Below are 8,874 nucleotides of genomic sequence, written 5' to 3'. Positions count from 1 at the left end.
TAAATTAGTTTCGAAAATGCATGTTCGCCACTCGGGTGTGTATCTATGTGTGTGGTCTGGTCAGCACGGTTGAGGAGGTGAACTTTGCATATGCAGGGGTTTATAGGGAGACACTCTCCGAGTTGAAACCGCAATGCATTCCATAGATAATCTGACTACTTTTTATGTTTTCATGAATCTCATATTCTGAACAGCATCATAATGATTATGAGCTTGCACGCATGAAAAGAATAAAGCAGAACAATGCCATGGCTGTCAAACTTGGCATTAAAGGACTGAAATCAAGTCTGGATGCAATGCAATGCAATGCAAACACTCTCCACCTACATATTCATGCTCAAAATATGATCCTAACAGTGATTCTGAGCTAGAGGGAGACCTAAGTCAATGTAGCTCCCTAGTGGAGGAGTCAGAGGAAGATGTCCTATCTTATTCACCTATCAAGGTACTTGCTCTAACTGTCCAAGGTTACATTGCTCGCACATATCTTGCAACTGATGCTTTGCATTGCTTCTACTTTGTTGAACTGCCATTAGCTTAGTTTACACATCGTGTATGTGAATACGCCCTGCCTATCCATTTTCAGTACATATTCCATCTGTCGTCATACCATATTTATCCATTCAAATGATGTTCTTGTGTATCATATGTTCAAAAGGAAGAGGGCGATTGCTGATCGTGGAGGAGCACAAGCAAAGTATTTGGAAAAGGTAGTGGGACCTGACAAATCAAATAGCCCTTTAGGTGTAGTTGCAATATCACCTGACCCACACAATACCCCAACTCTAGCAGACTCTAGCCCTACTACACTGGTCATTTCTGATGCCCCAACTCAGCAGACCCCAACTGCAGCAAACAGTATGATTATGCCAGTTGACATAGCACCAGCTATACGACGCAAAACCCCCATTCTAGCAAAGAGTACACCAAATCCAGTTGCCAAATCCCTTTTCGAACCAGAGAGAGCCCCAATTGCAGCAAATAGGACCTCTGTGCCATTTCTTCCCAGTTTAGAAGATGAAGCTTATGTTGTTGTCAGGAACTTTGTGCGCATCTTTCCTTCATGGAAAGATTATACCGCAGACACAGAACAATTTCCAGTCTTCCTCCACAACTTACGCGTAAGTAATGTACTAATGTTATTCATGGTCATTACTGCATATGTTTCTGCTCACAGAAGACACAAGATTTCATTCTTTTAAATAGGCGAGGCGCAAACTGGATTGTGATGACGAGCAAGGGTTGGTTGCGCTTTTCAAGCACTCGTTGATGAAGTATCGTTCCTACCTGAGGCAAGCGCACTTCGATGGCAAGCCTCTGAACGAAATTTCTGTAAAGTCTCCGGTGCTACATTTATCCGACGGTGACTGGAATAATCTTGTTACACATTGGTCTCGGCTGCAGCGTAAGGTACTGTCTATGATATCACATCACAATTTGAACTACATTTCTGCATTTGCCTTAATGTCTCACTTGTATGAAAACTGTTAGCAGAAGAACATTCGTTCTCAAGGGACCACAGAATCTCGCAACTATACTGCACACTGCATTGCTCTTGTGAGTACCTCTTGCCCTGTATGACCATACTTACTTTCATAGCTGTTTGATTATGTAGCATCACTGCACATGTCAGCCTCGTAATCGTCCATATGGTGGACATTATAAGATCCGTATGGACTCTTACATAAATTTAGAATCAACCCAATGCTTTTGAAGAGGTTTAGCTCTGCAATCCTCTTGTAAGGACTGAACGTGGTCTATCATTGTACTTACATTAACAGCTACTCCCTCCGTCCCATAATATAAGAACATTTTGTACAGTACACTAGTGTTCAAAACACTCTTGTATTATGGGAAGAGGGATTGGTTCATTTTGTAGCATTCTGCATCTTATCTCCCTCGCCCACCATTTACTAAAAAAGATCAGATATATATTTAATCTTACCAACAAGTAGAATACACAAACAATGCCAGTGCAGAAGTGTAGCCCATTGCTCTTGTCAGTACATTTTGTCCTGTAACGCTTGTACTTCCAGGGATTGGTAGTTGATTATGTAGCATCAATCTGCATCTTATCTTCATTATCCTCTATCCCTTCCAGTATTATCATATCTATAATTACTCTCTACAAAATGTAGAGTACAGGCAATGCTTATGAAGAAGATTCTGCGCTGAAATTCTTGAGTTATCCTTCCCTTGCCATGGAGAAGGGCATTATAAAGCCGGTGTTAACTATTAATGTAAGTCAGTCCTTCTAAAGCCTTTATCCTCAACTGCTGTTTAATTTGCTCATACTCCCTATCATTTACTGCTGTTTAGTTTGCTGTTTCTACCAAAATGCATGTTCGTAAGAACCGTAAGTTCTAAGTTTTAGTTGTAAAACCAAATTCCTTATTCATACCATGCACATTACTTAATACTCCCTATATGTATGCTTGTTTTTGTGGATCTATAATCCAGTGTGTGGTGAAGCAGCCCATGTTTGCACCTTGTCATCTCATGTTTTATCTTACTGATGTGGCTGATGATATGAACAACATGCCATGCACATTATCCAAAATAGATACAATGATTTCCTTTGCCCTTCATCTATGCTTGTTATGTTGACATGGTAATCCAGTAGTGTGGTGAAGCTCCCCGCATTATGAACAATGCCAAATTATGCTATTGATATTTTGAACATACTCTTTATTTTCTAATTTGAAATTGGATAGAATTGACAGAACCGTTATCATCTTTGTTTATACATGTGCAAAACCTGTCATCTCTCTGCTTTGTTTCAGGGTGATATGCCTGATGGCATGCACAAGTCTGCTGAAGGCTGTGAGACAAACCCAACATATATTGTAGCAAAGAAGGCAAAAACATCTTGAAGATAGCGAGACAACCCCAAAGTCTTGTCTTGATGCAGTGTTCAAGTTACTTGAGACTAACAGTCAGACAAGCTCACAGAATTCGTTGTCTAAATCTGTTCAAATTCTTCAGTCCCAAGTTCTAGCAGAAAGGCATTCTGCAACTCAACTTCGACTTGAAGTCCTATCTGTAAGAAAGATTGCGGAGAACACCAATGAGAACCTCATCGCTAAACAGCTACACCTGGAAGCTATAACCGACATGCTAGGCCGGTCTCACAGCCTTGCTCAGCAGCTTGCACAGTAGTTCCCCCGCAAGGCTAACCTTTCTTGAACTGTCTTGGAAGTGGTCTCAGTTCAGTATTATTTTGTTACGCTGCAATGGTACCCAATTTTTGTAATCTGCTTCTTCGTTGCGCTTTATGATCACTGGTGGCGAACTTTGATGCCCAGTGGATGTAATATACCTTAAATCCTTTATTCTGTAGTGTAGGCTTATTCTTAGTTACTATGCCGTAATTTCTTTATTGTATAGAGTAGGTTTGTTCTTAATTCCTACTAGTTACGCAGCAGCCCGAAATGAACCCCGGCCCATGATTGTGCGAATCAAATCACGGGCTTTTAACAGGCCAAAATTGTCTGGGTCCTTGTTTGGCCCAATCAGATATCGGTTGCGAGCAGGCCGAATGCAAACCGGGTCGTAGTTAGGCCCAACTATATGACGGGCTTTTAACAGGCCAAATTTAATATAGGACCGAAATGTTAAACAGGCCCTTAACAGGCTAAAACAAATATCAGGCCGAATTACTAAGTGGGCCTTTAGCAAGTGGGCCCAAAAGCATAGTGTCCAGTTGACAGGCCGAATCTGATATGGGCCATAATTAAGCCCAAAGCATCTTAAAGGGCCAGACCTGGTCTGGGCCGTAATTTGGCCCAGAACGTGGTAGGCTTTTAACGGGCCGGATCTCATATGGGCCACTATTAGGCCCGGAGCGTGGCAGACCATTAATGGACCAGATCAAATATGGGCCGGCATTTGGCCCAAAACATGGCAGCCAGTTAAAATGGGCCGGCCTACTAGGGTCCTCAAAATCTTGTGGGCCTACAGCTGGGCCGGCCCATTAATGTCAACGAAATCTCATGGGCCTTTAGCTGGGCCGGCCTATTATGACCCGCAAGAATCTTGTGGGCCTTTACCTGCGCCGGCCCATTATGGCACACAAAAATCTCGTGGGCCTTTACCTGGGCCGGCCCATTATGTCCCGCAAAATCTTATGGCCCTTTAGCTGGGCCAGCCCATTATGGTCCGCAAATTTTCGTGGGCCTTTAGCTGGGCCAGCCCATTATGGTCCGCAAAATCTTGTGGGCCTCTAGTTGGGCCGGCCCATTTAAACTTGTTGGGCCGTGCCATGTGTCGACGTATCATAGGCGCCTTCTGTCCAGTGAGTGGATGACATCTGTCCCGACGATGAGCCGACACGTGTTTCCTCTAGCCAATGATGATTTTTCACGTGGAAAATCCCCATTGGTCGGGGCTGTTCACGGGTGGTCGGATCCAAAACCCGACCCGATAGCTTAACGGTGTTCCGTTACGGTGGATGCCACGTGTCGGTCACCCTTGACGAAAGCACTTCTGTGACGCGCGATTTATCGTCATGGAAGTGGACACTACCGTGATGATAATTTTGGTAATGTCATGGAACACCTCTACGATAGCACAGGTATGACTATCTTGATTCTGTCATAAATTTGTCATGGATGTACATGCATGACAAAAAAGCGACCTACTGTGACAAACACGTATCATCACGGAAGTGTATTTTTTTGTAGTGACATCAAGTGTTCTCAAATCCTTAAAGACTCAATTCGATAAGATAACTTCAAAGGAAAACTCAATCCATCACAAGACAGTAGAGGGGGAGAAGCATCATAAGATCCAACTATAATAGCAAAGCTCGCGATACATCATGATCGTGCGAATCAAGAACACGAGAGAGAGAGAGAGAGATCAAACACATAGCTACTGGTACATACCCTCACCCCGAGGGTGAACTACTCCCTCCTCGTCATGGAGAGCGCCGGGATGATGAAGATGGCCACCGGAGAGGGATTCCCCCATCCGGCAGGGTGCCGGAACGGGTCTAGATTGGTTTTCGGTGGCTACGAAGGCTTCTGGCGGCGGAACTCCCGATCTAGGTTATTTTCTGGAGGTTTTGGGTTATAAAGAGGTGTTGGAGTCGGGAAAAAGTCAGGGGTGTGTCCGGGCTGTCCACGAGGCAGGGGGGCGCGCCCCCCACCCTCGTTGGAAGCCCGGGACTCTTCTGGCCCAACTCTTTTACTCCATGTCCTTCCTGTGGTCCAAAAACAAGTTCCGTGAAGTTTCAGGTCAATTGGACTCCGTTTGGTTTTCTTTTTCGGTGAAACTCAAAAGCAAGCAAAAAAAACAGAAACTGACACTGGGCTCTAGGTTAATAGGTTAGTCCCAAAATCATATAAAATAGCATATAAATGCATATAAAACATCCAAGGTTGATAATATAATAGCATGGAACAATCAAAAATTATAGATACGTTGGAGACGTATCAAGCATCCCCAAGCTTAATTCTTGCTCGTCCTCGAGTAGGTAAATGATAAAAACAGAATTTTTGATGTGGAATGCTACCTAACATATTTATCCAAGTAATTCTCTTTATTTTGGCAAGAATATTCAGATCCATAAGGTTCAATACAAAAGTTTAATATTGACATAAAAATAATAATACATCAAGCATAATAACAAAGCAATCATGTCTTCTCAAAATAACATGGCCAAAGAAAGCTATCCCTACAAAATCATATAGTCTGGCTATGCTCTATCTTCATCACACAAAATATTTAAATCATGCACAACCCCGATGACAAGCCAAGCAATTGTTTCATACTTTTGACGTTCTCAAACTTTTTCAATCTTCACGCAATACATGAGCGTGAGGCGTGGATATAGCACTATAGGTGGAATAGAATGGTGGTTGCAGAGAAGACAAAAAGGAGAAGATAGTCTCACATTAACTAGGCGTATCAACGGGCTATGGAGATGCCCATCAATAGATATCAATGTGAGTGAGTAGGGATTGCCATCCAATGGATGCACTAGAGCTATAAGTGTATGGAAGCTCAAAAGAAACTAAGAGGGTGTGCATCCAACTTGCTTGCTCACGAAGACCTAGGGCATTTTGAAGAAGCCCATCATTGGAATACACAAGCCAAGTTCTATAATGTAAAATTCCCACTAGTATATGAAAGTGACAACATAGGAGACTCTCTATCATGAAGATCATGGCCCTACTTTGAAGCACAAGTGTGGTGAAAGGATATTTGAATTGCCCCTTCTCTCTTTTTCTCTCATTTCATTTTTTACTTTTCTTTTGTTTTTTTGGGCCTTCTCTTTTTTATGGCCTCTTTTTTCTCTCTCTTTTTTTCCGGAGTCTCATTCCGACTTGTGGGGGAATCACGGTCTCCATCATCCTTTCCTCACATGGGACAATGCTATAATAATGATGATCGTCACACTTTTATTTACTTACAACTCAAAAAATTACAACTTGATACTTAGAACAAGATATGACTCTATATGAATGCCTCCGGCGGTGTACCTGTTGGAAATATGCCCTAGAGGCAATAATAAAATGGTTATTATTATATTTCTTTGTTCATGATAATTGTCTATTGTTCATGCTATAATTGTGTTATCCGGAAACCGTAATACACGTGTGAATACATAGACCACAACACGTCCTTAGTGAGCCTCTAGTTGACTAGCTCGTTGATCAAAATATAGTCATGGTTTCCTGACTATGGACATTGGATGTCATTGATAACGGGATCACATCATTAGGAGAATGATGTGATGGACAAGACCCAATCCTAAGCATAGCTCAAATATCGTGTAGTTCGTTTGCTGTAGGAGATCGTGTAACTCCCGGATACCGTAGGAGTGCTCTGGGTGTACCAAACGTCACAACGTAACTGGGTGACTATAAAGGTATACTACAGGTATCTCCGAAAGTGTCTGTTGGGTTGACACGGATCAAGACTGGGATTTGTCACTCCATATGACGGAGAGGTATCTCTGGGCCCACTCGGTAATGCATCATCATAATGAGCTCAAAGTGACCAAGTGTCTGGTCACGGGATCATGCATTACGGTACGAGTAAAGTGACTTGCTGGTAACGAGATTGAACGAGGTATTAGGATACCAACGATCGAATCTCGGGCAAGTAACATACCGATTGACAAAGGGAATTGTATACGGGGTTGCTTGAATCCTTGACATCGTGGTTCATCCGATGAGATCATCGAGGAGCATGTGGGAGCCAACATGGGTATCCAGATCCCGCTGTTGGTTATTGACCGGAGAGCCGTCTCGGTCATGTCTACATGTCTCCCGAACCCGTAGGGTCTACACACTTAAGGTTCGGTGACGCTAGGGTTGTAGAGATATGAATATGCAGTAACCCGAAAGTTGTTCGGAGTCCCGGATGAGATCCTGGACGTCACGAGGAGTTCCGGAATGGTCCGGAGGTGAAGAATTATATATAGGAAGTGCAGTTTCGGCCATCGGGAGAGTTTCGGGGGTCACTGGTATTGTACCGGGACCACCGGAAGGTTCCCGGGGGTCCACCGGGTGGGGACACCCATCCCGGAGGGACCCATGGGCCAAAGTGGGAGGGGAACCAGCCCATAGTGGGCTGGTGCGCCCCCCTAGGCCCACCCCATGCGCCTAGGGTTGGGAACCCTAGGGTGGGGGGCGCCCCACCTAGCTTGGGGGCACTCCACCCCTTGGCCGCCGCTCCCCTAGGAGATCCCATCTCCTAGGGCCGGCACCCCCTCTAGGGGGCCTATATAAAAGGGGGGGGGAGGGAGGGGGCAGAACACCCTTGAGTCTTGGCGCCTCCCTCTCCCCTGCTACACCTCTCCCTCTCGCAGTATAACGGCGAAGCCCTGCTGCGGTGACGCCCTGCATCCACCACCACGCCGTCGTGCTGCTGGATCTTCATCAACCTCTCCTTTGCCCTTGCTCAATCAAGAAGGAGGAGACGTCACACCGACTGTACGTGTGTTGAACACGGAGGTGCCGTCCGTTCGGCGCTAGGATCTCCGGTGATTTGGATCACGTCGAGTACGACTTCCTCATCCCCGTTCTTTGAACGCTTCCGCGCGTGATCTACAAAGGTATGTAGATGCAATCCGATCACTCGTTGCTAGATGAACTCATAGATGGATCTTGGTGAAACCGTAGGAAATTTTTTGCTTTCTGCAACGTTCCCCAACAGTGGCATCATGAGCTAGGTCTATGCGTAGTTCTCCTTGCATGAGTAGAACACAATTTGTTGTGGGCGTAGATGTTGTCAACTTTCTTGCCGCTACTAGTCTTATCTTGCTTCAGCGGTATTGTGGGATGAAGCGGCCCGAACCGACCTTACACATACGCTTATGTGAGACTGGTTCCACCGACTGACATGCACTAGTTGCATGAGGTGGCTAGCGGGTGTCTGTCTCTCCCACTTTAGTTGGAGCGGATTCGATGAAAAGGGTCCTTATGAAGGGTAAATAGAAGTTGACAAATCACGTTGTGGCTTTTACGTAGGCAAGAAAACGTTCTTGCTAGAACCCTTTTGCAGCCACGTAAAACTTGCAACAACAATTAGAGGACGTCTAACTTGTTTTTGCAGCAAGTGCTTTGTGATGTGATATGCCCATAGTTGTGGTGAATGATGAATATATATATATGTGATGTATGAGATCATGTTCTTGTAATAGGAATCACGACTTGCATGTCGATGAGTATGACAACCGGCAGGAGCCATAGGAGTTGTCTTTATTTTTGTATGACCTGCGTGTCATTGAGAAACGCCATGTAAATTACTTTACTTTATTGCTAAACGTGTTAGCCATAGTAGTAGAAGTAATAGTTGGCGAGCAACTTCATGGAGACACGTTGATGGAGATCATGATGATGGAGATCATGGTGTCATGCCGGT

This window comes from Triticum urartu, chromosome 5 (genome assembly GCF_003073215.2).
Source record: "Triticum urartu cultivar G1812 chromosome 5, Tu2.1, whole genome shotgun sequence".
Taxonomy (NCBI): Eukaryota; Viridiplantae; Streptophyta; class Magnoliopsida; order Poales; family Poaceae; genus Triticum; species Triticum urartu.
This window is presented reverse-complemented; position numbering follows the sequence as displayed.